Raw genomic sequence first — 11626 nt, 5'->3', positions numbered from 1 at the left:
GTCTCTGAAAGACAGAATTGCTCAGCTGAAGGCGAGTAATATAAAAGGGAAGCTGATAAGCTACGATCTAGATCATGCTTTCGATCGGGTATCTCTTTCCTTCCTTCATCAAACAATGAGACAGCTGGGAATGAATCCGAGCTTCGTTGACTTACTAGCACGAATCGCAGAACAATCCTTCTCTCGTTTGCTAATAAACGGGCACCTTTCGCAGCGCTTCCCGATCGAACGCTCCGTACGGCAGGGAGATCCGATGTCGATGCTGCTCTTCGTCATCTACCTCCACCCTTTTCTGACGAAGCTGGAGTGACAACTCGGTTCCGACCTCGTGGTGGCATACGCAGATGACATATCTGCGATAGTTACCAATACTGATACTATAGAGCGCATCAATGAGCTTTTCAATGATTTTGAACGTGCCGCTGGAGCAAAACAAAACAGATCCAAAACGATTTCAATCGACGTCGGGCTCATTGATGGGAATCCAATAAGCGTGCCGTGGCTACATACAACAGATAAAGTGAAGATTTTGGGGGTGTTGTTCACCAACTCGATCCGAGAAATGAGCAAAATTAACTGGGACGCTCTCATAACAAAATTTGCGCAGCAGTTGTGGCTGCACTCTTTGAGAAATCTCAACCTCTATCAGAAAATAATAGTACTAAACACATTCATCACGGCGAAGATTTGGTACGTGGCCTCAATTCTTGCGCCGTATTGCGTTCACACGGCGAAAATAACGTCGCTTATGGGGTCATTCCTGTGGCGTGGACTTCCGGCGCGAGTTCCGATGGAGCAACTAGCGCGTGATACCGAATATGGTGGACTGAAACTGCAGCTACCAGTCTTCAAATGCAAAGCGTTGCTCTTGAATCGTCACATACAGGCAAGTGGCTCCCTCCCCTATTACCAATCCCTTCTGAACCAGGCTATTCCTCCCCCCGCAGACCTTTCCTGCTTCAAGATAATTTCCCAACAAATCCCCCTTCTCCCCCCACTTGTTAGAGCGAATCCATCTAGTGAACAAATCCACCGAATCTTTCTGGAGCGAACAGAAACACCTCGTGTTGAACGGAGAAATCCGGGAACAAATTGGAAAAGAGTTTGGAAGAATATTCTAACGAAACAACTATCGTCGAGCCAGCGAAGCAGTTTGTATCTGTTCGTAAATGAGAAGACAGAACATAGGCAATTAATGAAAAGGATTCAAAGAGCGAATGATGAACACTGCACTGTAACACTGCGATTGAAACGTTGCAACACAAATTTAGTGACTGTTTCCGGGTAGCACCTGCTTGGGCTTACGTACAACAGAGAATAACATTCGGAGCAAATCGGAGCAGTTTTAACCAAACATCAATCTGTGCCATTTTAAACATTTATATTCCATTCCCAACACAAGTAAATTAAATAATTATTATTTCTACAAATATAAATACTCATATATAAAAATGGCGATTTGTGAGGCTATAATTAACATTTAACGAAAATATTTTGCGCCATTTGTTTTTTTTCTATGTCTGTAATAAATCGTATATGAGTATGGCAAAAGTCGTATTAGGTGCGTTGACAATTCATGAATATATTCATATTAGATCGCAATTCAATTTCAACATGATCGCTATTATAGTTGGTCAAAGTTGCATATTCATCCAAACTAATTCGGTAAGCTTTTGCCATGTATGTATATGGCCTCCACTTTTGCATGCATATGCCAGTTAGGCGCATTATATGCCAACCAACCAAGAATAACAGGAATACTCGAGGGATGGCAACGTCTTTCTTTCGAAGAACTAATGCGACCAGCACTACTGAACATAGCAACTACCAAACGAAGTCAAATATTGAAAATTTTAATTCTGTTCATCAATTATGTTAATGAAATTAACGGAAGAATTGATGTTGGCGTACTTGCATTCTACTTAAGATGCGAAAATTATTTTTTTTGATGTAAATACTCTTTTATATTTTTGAAATAAACGTTATATTTTATTTATAATAAAAAAAAAATTTAAAAAAATAAATCAAAGTATGTATCGTGTATATTTGAAATCGCATAAAATGTAAAAACTCGATTTTATATACCATTATCAAATTAAGTAGCATATCGGTATAATAAACATCAATTTTATGATGTCGTAAAATATATTTAATTCGCATCATATGCGTATATTACGCTGATGCAGTTTGTGTGTCGTATAAGCCTATAATTTAAATCGATTCAGTACTGTAGTAAATCGTGTTGCATGCTGAAGAAAATCATGAAACGGTAAATCATATTAGATCCTAATAAAGAACATATTACATCATATTGAAATGTCAATGAAATGCTGATGCACTCGAAAGTTTTAACCGCTGTTGAATTAAATTTCAGTTAGCCGCGCGAGATAGCTGGTGGATGATAATCCAGACGACCGGAGTTCGAACCCATATTGGAGCAAACATCAATCTATGCCATTTTAAACATTCAGATTCCACTCCCAACACAAGTCATTCAAACAATTATTATTTCTACAAACATAAATACTCATATATAAAAATGGCGATTTGTGAGGCTATAATTAACATTTAACGAAAATATTTTGCGCCATTTGTTTTTTTTCTATGTCTGTAATAAATCGTATATGAGTATGGCAAAAGTCGTATTAGGTGCGTTGACAATTCATGAATATATTCATAATGGGGGTTCTACTGTAATTGTGTTATTGGCTTCAATTTGATATGTCGATCATCTAAATCGGTTTAGCAGTTCAAAAAATGTTTTTTTGGACCACCCTAAAATGGAAACGGTCACCCTAACAAAAAATAAAAAATATATGCAAAATTAAAGTACAAATGTTTGATATTCGTATAGTTGTTCACTAAATACAATGGTCACACATATACACACTTGTGAAAGAATTGCACATGCGGAAGAATTGTAAATTGTAAACTATAAATTAAACGGTGGTTTATGGTTATTTTTACAGTTACAGCTTCGGGGTTTTTTTTTCTATAATATATGAGCTGAAAATTATCAACGATAAAATAAGTCGCAGGAAGTTCCTAGAAATCCTTTTATTATTGGCATAAATCTACGACCAAATTCTAGTCCAGTTTTATATTCCGATCATTGCGATGCTGTTCAAAGAATCTGTGACGTGATGTCTGATGACGACATCGTTATGACTCTAGGCGACTATAATCTTCTAAGGTGGTATTTCGATGAAGATGTTAATGGCTATCTCCCGTCTAACTCTTCAACAGAGCAAGAAATAGCGCTTACTGAAACAATTTCCACTAATGGGTTGACACAAGTAAATTCGGTAATGAATTCCAACGGAAGAATCCTTGACATTGCGTTCGTGAATGCAACAGATCTCGTTGAAGTCGATGTCCTGGATTTCGACTTCAAACGATGCGACGTCCAGCTTTTAAAGGAAAAAATCTCGTCAGTTAACTGGGATTGGGATCTACAAAACTGCTCATCAGTTGACGAAAGCTTAGCCCTGTTTTATGAGACACTGAATATCATCTTCGAAGCAATAGTTCCCCGTCGACGCCGTACATTCGGAGCAAATCGGAGCAGTTTTAACCAAACATCAATCTGTGCCATTTTAAACATTTATATTCCATTCCCAACACAAGTAAATTAAATAATTATTATTTCTACAAATATAAATACTCATATATAAAAATGGCGATTTGTGAGGCTATAATTAACATTTAACGAAAATATTTTGCGCCATTTGTTTTTTTTCTATGTCTGTAATAAATCGTATATGAGTATGGCAAAAGTCGTATTAGGTGCGTTGACAATTCATGAATATATTCATATTAGATCGCAATTCAATTTCAACATGATCGCTATTATAGTTGGTCAAAGTTGCATATTCATCCAAACTAATTCGGTAAGCTTTTGCCATGTATGTATATGGCCTCCACTTTTGCATGCATATGCCAGTTAGGCGCATTATATGCCAACCAAAATTTAGGGCATATGATGTTATATATACGCTTGTTATGCGATTTAATGTTTGCTGGGTTATGTTGGTGCAGATTGCTCTACTATTTTTGATATTCCATCCGGAGTTCCACAAGGAAGCGTGCTTGGACCCCTAGTTTTCATTCTTTTCATCAACGACGATTGTCAACAGATAAATTATTCTTTGCTGATGACCTGAAAATCTTCAGGGTCATTGCATCAAATCTGGACTGTATTACCATGCAAGATGATATCGACGAGCTACTCAAATGCTGTGTAGGGAATCGTCAAAATTGAGCGGATCCAAAAGCACTATATTCGCTTCGCCCTTCGACAGTTGCCATGGCTGGACCCAGCAAACCTACCACCCTACAGACCACGGTGTCTTTTGATTGACCTTGACAGCCTTTCGTCCAGACGACTGAAATTGCAACGGATGTTCATATTCGACATAATGACAAACAGAACTGATTGTTCCGCTCTGCTCTAGCAAGTTAACTTGAACGCTCCATCTCGTTTGCTCCGCAATCATAATGCGATCAATATCCCCCTCAACAGGACGAACTACGGGCACAACAACCCACTCAGTGCGAGTTTACATTCAGCATTCATCGATGTTTCCGACTATTTTGACTATAATATAAGCAAGGGCGTTTTCAGAAAAAGGATAAGGAATTTAAATTAATAACAGTCTGTACGATTTTTTTCGAAGACAAAGGAAATAAATAAAAAAAATAAATAAAGATCATCTTTTTATACGCCATCAAAAAAATTGGCATTAAGTTTTTGTTAGATGGTTTTTGTTAAAATGAAATAAAAATATGTTTGTCTCGAGCATGCAGTTATGGTATGTTCTGATTTTCCTAATGAAATCTAAATCGATAAATACGTTTTTATATTATTTCATAGCTCTTTATACTTTAATGAATTATTTTCAGTTGCTTACTTTCAATTAATAACAGGAAAAAGTCGAATTTCGTTATTTGTGTTGAAGTATCAAAAATGACTATGTTTTGAAGAGGCTGAATTACGAAGGTCGTTCAAAAAATAAGTTTCAGTACCTCAGAAATCGAGGAAAAATAAAGTTAGGTCAAACAACAAGGTAATTTTCGTAATCTACGTTTTATTTTCTATTTTTCTACATAATCGCCGTAACGTTCGAGGCATTTTTCATAGCGTGGCACGAGTTTTTCTATTCCGAGCGCGAAGTGCGTAGCGTCCAACTTTTTGAAGTACGATGTAACTACGTCACGAATTTTTTCAGTGTTATCGAATCGTTGACCGCCGAACGCCTGTTTCATCACCGGGAATAAGTGATAGTCGCTAGGGACGAGGTCTGGGGAGTAAGGAAGAGGCTCGAACACAGTTCATTTGAATTTTTTGAATTGCTCTTACGCGAGCAGAATGGGGCTGCGCATTATCGTGGATGAGGAACACTCCTTTTGTCAAAAAACCTGGCCTTTTGTTCTTAATCGGTCCAAAACTTCACAATAGTACGGATTTCGCCCCCATAACCTGAGAAGATCACTAAGAAACCTCTCTACAATAAGAAGGATCTACAATACATATCGTGCCTTATTGGCTCGAGAACATTCTATTTTCTACATATTTTGACATCCAACGACGGAGGTAATGCATAAGAAACCTAAGAAGGTCACTTGAAAGCCTATCCATAATAAAACAAATCTATAATATATTTCGTGGACTATCACATCGCATGCTTTGTAGCTCCTAGAATATTCTAACAGCCGACTTTCTGAACTCTTGGAATATTTCAACACTCGACCTACCTTACCTACATTGTACTTCGTGACCAATCGCATCGCATACATGTTAACTTACGGAATATTTTGTCACCCGACGTAAGTTGATATTCATGAGAAATTATTTATCGCACATACCTTTCATTGAAATAACTCTCCGCGTCATTTTTGTGTGTGGATCGTGAATATAATCTTCCCTTTACATCTAATATATTCCGCTCGAAATGCGCAGCCCACCCTTTTATACATACCGTGCCAACGCGACGCAGCCCTGTCATTCATATTTCGCCCAAGATGTATAGAAGTATTACTACTAAGGTGAGCCAATTAGCCAAAACCAAGGCGCGTAAAAGTATATTCTAAGGTGGGCCAACTTGCTAAAACCAAGACGGGTCTATGGTACTAGGTGAGGCCGTTTCGTCACTAAGTTGGTTAGGGGAGCGGTATATGAAAACAGTACGGAAGAAAGCAGAAGGGAAATTATTTGCTTGAAGCGTGAAAGAGACAGACTGATCAGGAACGAGCTTCGGCACTAGCGTATTGTGTTTTGTTTACAAACAAAACACAGTAGACTTCCAAGATGGCTGAAGAGTGGTTTTAGCAAGTTGGCCCACCTTAGGATATACTTCTACGCGCCTTGGCTAAAACCACTCTTCAGCCATCTTGGAAATCTACTGTGTTTTGTTTGTAAACAAAACACAATACGCTAGTGCCGAAGCTCGCTCCTGATCAGTCTGTCTCTTTCACGCTTCAAGGAAATAATTCCCCTTCTGCTTTCTTCCGTACTGTTTTCATATACCGCTCCCCTAACCAACTTAGTGACGAAACGGCCTCACCTAGTACCATAGACCCGTCTTGGCCAAAACCACTGTGCAGCCATCTTGAAAGTCTACTGTGTTCTGTTTACAAACAAAACACAATACGTTTTTTATAAGCAAGTTACCATACGATACGGCCATTTGCATTCGTACTTCTCTTCAGTTAAAACAAATTTGATCTCGTTGATCTTTATTTTATTTTATCGGGATTATTCAGCGCACAACGACACAAGCACGGATAGAGAAACAAAATTTGTGGTAAGTGGAAATGGAAACCTGATTGAGGTGAGTAGCTAATGACAATAATGTTTATATTTGCTTGCTCCGCAGGTATCTTCATATTCTTCGTTTGTCGTATTTATTTGGCACGATTTGAGGAGATAAGGGCTGCTGAATATACTTATCAGGTAGCGAATGTATGTGTTCATCGCGATCTGAAACAAGAGAACATTCTACTGACGGACTATGACAACCTGAAAATAGTCAATTTCGGGTGGCTCGTTCACCCCCGCTCGATTATCTGCCACCGTAGATGGTCTTAGATCAGTGATGTTTAAGCATTCTGTATTTTGAGTTTGCGTCGGTTTTCCATCGTTTGAATCGGAAACGGCCAAGGCCATATACAATGAGACTCGGAAGCTAGAGGCTGCTTCCGGATTGCGGAAGGAGGTGTTTGGTATCGAAGCAAAATCAATGAGTTCAATTTGTGCCTGTGACATATGGTGTGTAGTTATAATTCCCGTTATATGTGTTTTCATCAACAAACGTAGTTGTCTGTTTGATTATTGATTTGGAGGCATCCTTTTTCTTCACTCTTTCTTTCGATGCTGCATGAAATTAAATTTGAAGGGAAACTCGATTGTATATTGCACTTTGTTTATGTGCTCAATGAAACAAACATACTTTTTGTTGCAGTTCGGTCGGAGATTCGGACATTCGTGACGTGATGGTAACGGTGGGCAAATTCGTGAAAAGGCCTTGCAATCTTTGAACAACTACAATGGAGATTACGGCGCGGAGTCGAATGCGGAAAATGTAGACGATGAGGGCGATGACTTGCTTTCAAGCGACCGATCGGCGAGATAACGACGGCTAAATGTGGGAATAACATTGTACCACTGTCCAGAGTATTTATAGGTGTCGCAAATCGTTGAATAATTACATGATCTATCACCAGAATCAGCTGTCGTTTTCGTGCGATGAATATGGCGTGCAGTTCGCCCGCAAACGGTCGCTATAGGGTTACAAAAAGTAACGATTACTGTACAGGAATCTTCTTGTCTTCGAGACAATATTTTCCACCAGAGAACCGTGCACATCATATCATGGAGTGGAATAGTCTCCTTAATGAAGGCACACCAGACTTTAAAAAAGGAAAAAATAAAAGACGAACCGATTTCGTTTGCATAGGTTGTCGTCAGCATTTCCTGACATAAAAAAAATATCAGCGTCACATTAATGAGTTTCTGAAGCACTTCCCAAAAGTTCTACACCGGTGTCAACTGGCGAATCGAATCGTTAGATTATATGCCACCGGAGATGGTCGTATTTCAGTGATGTTTGTGCATTCTGTATTTTTAGTTTTGCGTCTGTTTTCCACCGTTCGAACCGGAAACGACCAAGGCAACATACTATGAGATCCGATAGCTGAAGGTGGACAATCCATACTTTCTGAGTGCGGGAGCAAGAGATCTGATATTGAAGTTGTGCGCGAAATCAATAATCTCAAAGTTTTCCTGTAATATATATGATGTGTAGTTGTAATTTCCGTTTTGTGTTTTTTTTTTACAACAAACGTACTGTGTCTGTTTGATTATTGATCGGAAGGTAACCTTTTTATCCTATATATTTTAAGGAACTTACTAATTTTTGGTTACAGATTAGAACATTCGTGACGTGATGGTACGCTGAAGTGCATCTCAGAGGACGTCTTGCAATTTTCGGACAACTCCAATGAAGATGACGGCGAGGGGTCGAATGCGGACAACGAAGATATTCGCGAAGATGACTAGCCTACAAGCGAACGATCGGCGAGACAACGGCTCTATGTTGGGATAATTGCACCGGGAGCGGGAGCAATTATCGTAAGTTATAAGAAAATTATTTCCGACGAAGCATATACAAAACGCAGATGAATTAATTCAGCAAAGTGCATCAGAAAAGGCTGATCGATAAGAAGTGCGAGGATGATTGTGAGGAAGAAAATCTATAAATAAGATGAGAAAAGATGACTGAGGACTGTTTATCTAAATATGTCTAAGTCGCACGCGTCAATTCAAGTAGCAACAACATTGTATATCTTAATCATAAATCATTATAATTGAGCTGCTGTTTAGATAGAAAAATGAGAATATACCTTCTCAAAAATTTGCACGTAAATATTCAATAAAATTTCTATTTTTACAAGGACTCAATCGGCTTAATAGGCAATAGAATGTAGCAGTTTTTCATTCCAACAAATAGGAAGAATCTTGCTTAACGTTTTTCGCACTGCTACGTACACTTTCGGCCACCTAAAATAGCTTAAACAATTTTATGAATACTGTATGTTGTGTTTCGACCAACCGCAAGATCGTTAATTGCTCGCCGAAGGTGCCTGAAGGAGCTTTCCAGTTGCATCGTGTGACTAATGCTCATGTAGAGATTTGAATTTTCTCAGGATCGATGCAACCCTTGGAGGAACCCAATTCTATACTCCTCGCGCCATATAATACCATTTCAATAATCCAATTTCTTGACAAATGTCTCCGTATTACTTACAGCCGTTCGCATGCTCATCACCATAAAAATACAGAAGAAAGAATTGCGAGAATTATGTTTTATTCGTTTCGAAATACTCCGGAATTTCAACGGTTCTGACAGTTTGTATGCACACATGTATCATCTGTCTCCCTCCCGCATTTTTTGTACACATTCCCCTCTTACACGCTTCGCTACGTACCACTCCCCTCGCTAACATACTGACGATACGGAATCACCTTAGTAATACTCAAGACGGATCTATGGTACTAGGTGAGGCCGTTTCGTCACTAAGTTGGTTAGGGGAGCGGTATATGAAAACAGTACGGAAGAAAGCAGAAGGGGAATTATTTCCTTGAAGCGTGAAAGAGACAGACTGATCAGGAGCGAGCTTCGGCACTAGCGTATTGTGTTTTGTTTACAAACAAAACACAGTAGATTTCCAAGATGGCTGAAGAGTGGTTTTAGCAAGTTGGCCCACCTTAGGATATACTTCTACGCGCCTTGGTAATACTTTCTATTCATCTTGATTTCGCCCGCTTTGAGGTTTGCCTCAGCCCTGCATAATCCAACCCAATCACGCAGCACGAGTGCTCTGCCTAGTGATCCCCGATTTTTGAAATTAATCGTTCATCCACTAATCGAATACTTCTCAGCAGTTTGTTATTCGATACGATTAATCGCCCCAAATAATCGATTAATCGATTAATCGTCATACTGAGAGAAATAATTAGTTAGACTAATATTTCTTAATTGTTAGAAAGCCATTTGGAATCAAAAAAGTATTCATCATCGCCTGAAAATCAATTATTATCTTCTACACTTCCCTAAACTCGTAAACGAAGCTCAACTCGCGTTGACGGCCTTGAGCTTCGTTTAGGAGTTTAGGGGAGTGTCAAAGATAATGATTGATTTTCAAGATAAAACCACAGCAGCCGTACGTTTCTTTGCTCTGGGTTTGGATCGATTAATCGACGTAAATTATTCGTTCGCTTCGATTATTGGTTGTGTAATATTCGTTCGATTATTAATCGATTTCTGTAGGAAGTATTCGATTTATCGATTAATCGAATGATTATAGGGGATCACTAGCTCTGCCTCTTTCGTATTTGGACTGCGGACAAGGTAAGTTGTGTTCGCTGCGACCGTCTGAAACATCTCCAAAATGGCTGGAGTCAGAGTGGCTTAACTGCACACTTTGGGAAACCTGAGAAGGTAACCTTAAGAAATCTACATATTCTACTATTTATCGCACGTATTTGTAACTAGATCTAATCGTGATGACGAAGTGTTATATTTGGAGAACCTGAGCAGGTATCAGAGGGGAATTTATATATTCTAATTTATCGAAATCCTATCGCGAATGCGTACAGTTATCTTTGGGAGACCTGAGAAGGTAATCCAGAGAACTCTTCTAAAATCAATCGAGCCGGCGATATGTATCGTTATTCATCGCACGTGCGCTCCAATCGATTTATTTTTGAGAAACATGAGAAGTTAAATTTACATAATCACTCTTATACAAAACGAAAAAAAAAGCTCTATGAATGGATTACAAAACGGAACATTAGCTCTTCTACACATAGGGTTTTATTACAATGTTTTTTTAACTGAATTGCAAAAACATTACAAATTCCTACAATTTTGCTACTCATGTAGCAATACTGGTATTTAGGCCAAATCAAAATCATCTGGCATCCCTGTATGCCGCAAAACATCAGACACATACCCACATATACACCGATGGAGAATAACCGAAATGTATAACATACACACAGCTCCAACTCTGGATTCCCTGGAATAATAATACAAATATATGTGCAAGGCCAAGAGAGGGAAACCCCCAAGATAAAGAGCGCGCGACGATTGAGTGCACAACGATACACATATTTTTCACCAACATCCTGAGGAACTAAAGAATTAAAGATCTACTTGGAGAAATGTATAATGTATGAATAACAGGAAACTTAGCTCATTACGCCTGTACGCTCCATGATATACCATCCCTGCGACACGCACAAATACACATTCGCCGCAAACCAGTGAAGAAAGAAAAAAAAACCAACCACAAGGCCGTCGTTACCAACAAACTCTCCAGAACCGTCTCCCGTTCCGCCTATATCACCACCCACCACTTCACACTAATTAAAAAAGCGTTCATACATGTGGGTAGCTGGAACGGTTAGACAAAATCTAAACCGAAATAAAACCAAATGCACGGGAATATACAAACACAATTCACCATCACTGTATGTATTTTCTTTCAAACAAGATTCCGTTCCTTTCTGCGGTTAGCTTCGGAGACACAGGCTTCATTCGGCAACACACACATACACACCCAT

General features: G+C 38.9%; 1 long non-coding RNA gene across 1 annotated transcript; it reads left to right on the top strand.

Moving 5' to 3' along the window:
• Positions 1 to 6414: 6414 nt before the first annotated feature.
• LOC129776769 (uncharacterized) lies at positions 6415 to 9768 on the top strand. The gene is made up of 4 exons (XR_008743161.1): positions 6415 to 6803; positions 6876 to 7267; positions 7461 to 8372; positions 8425 to 9768. It is a non-coding gene; the product is annotated as an uncharacterized LOC129776769 (long non-coding RNA).
• Positions 9769 to 11626: the final 1858 nt, after the last annotated feature.

Source organism: Toxorhynchites rutilus, chromosome 3 (genome assembly GCF_029784135.1).
Source record: "Toxorhynchites rutilus septentrionalis strain SRP chromosome 3, ASM2978413v1, whole genome shotgun sequence".
In the NCBI taxonomy this organism is placed as follows: Eukaryota; Metazoa; Arthropoda; class Insecta; order Diptera; family Culicidae; genus Toxorhynchites; species Toxorhynchites rutilus.
The sequence above is the reverse complement of the archived record's forward strand: the minus strand, read 5'-3'. Positions and strand labels throughout refer to the sequence as shown.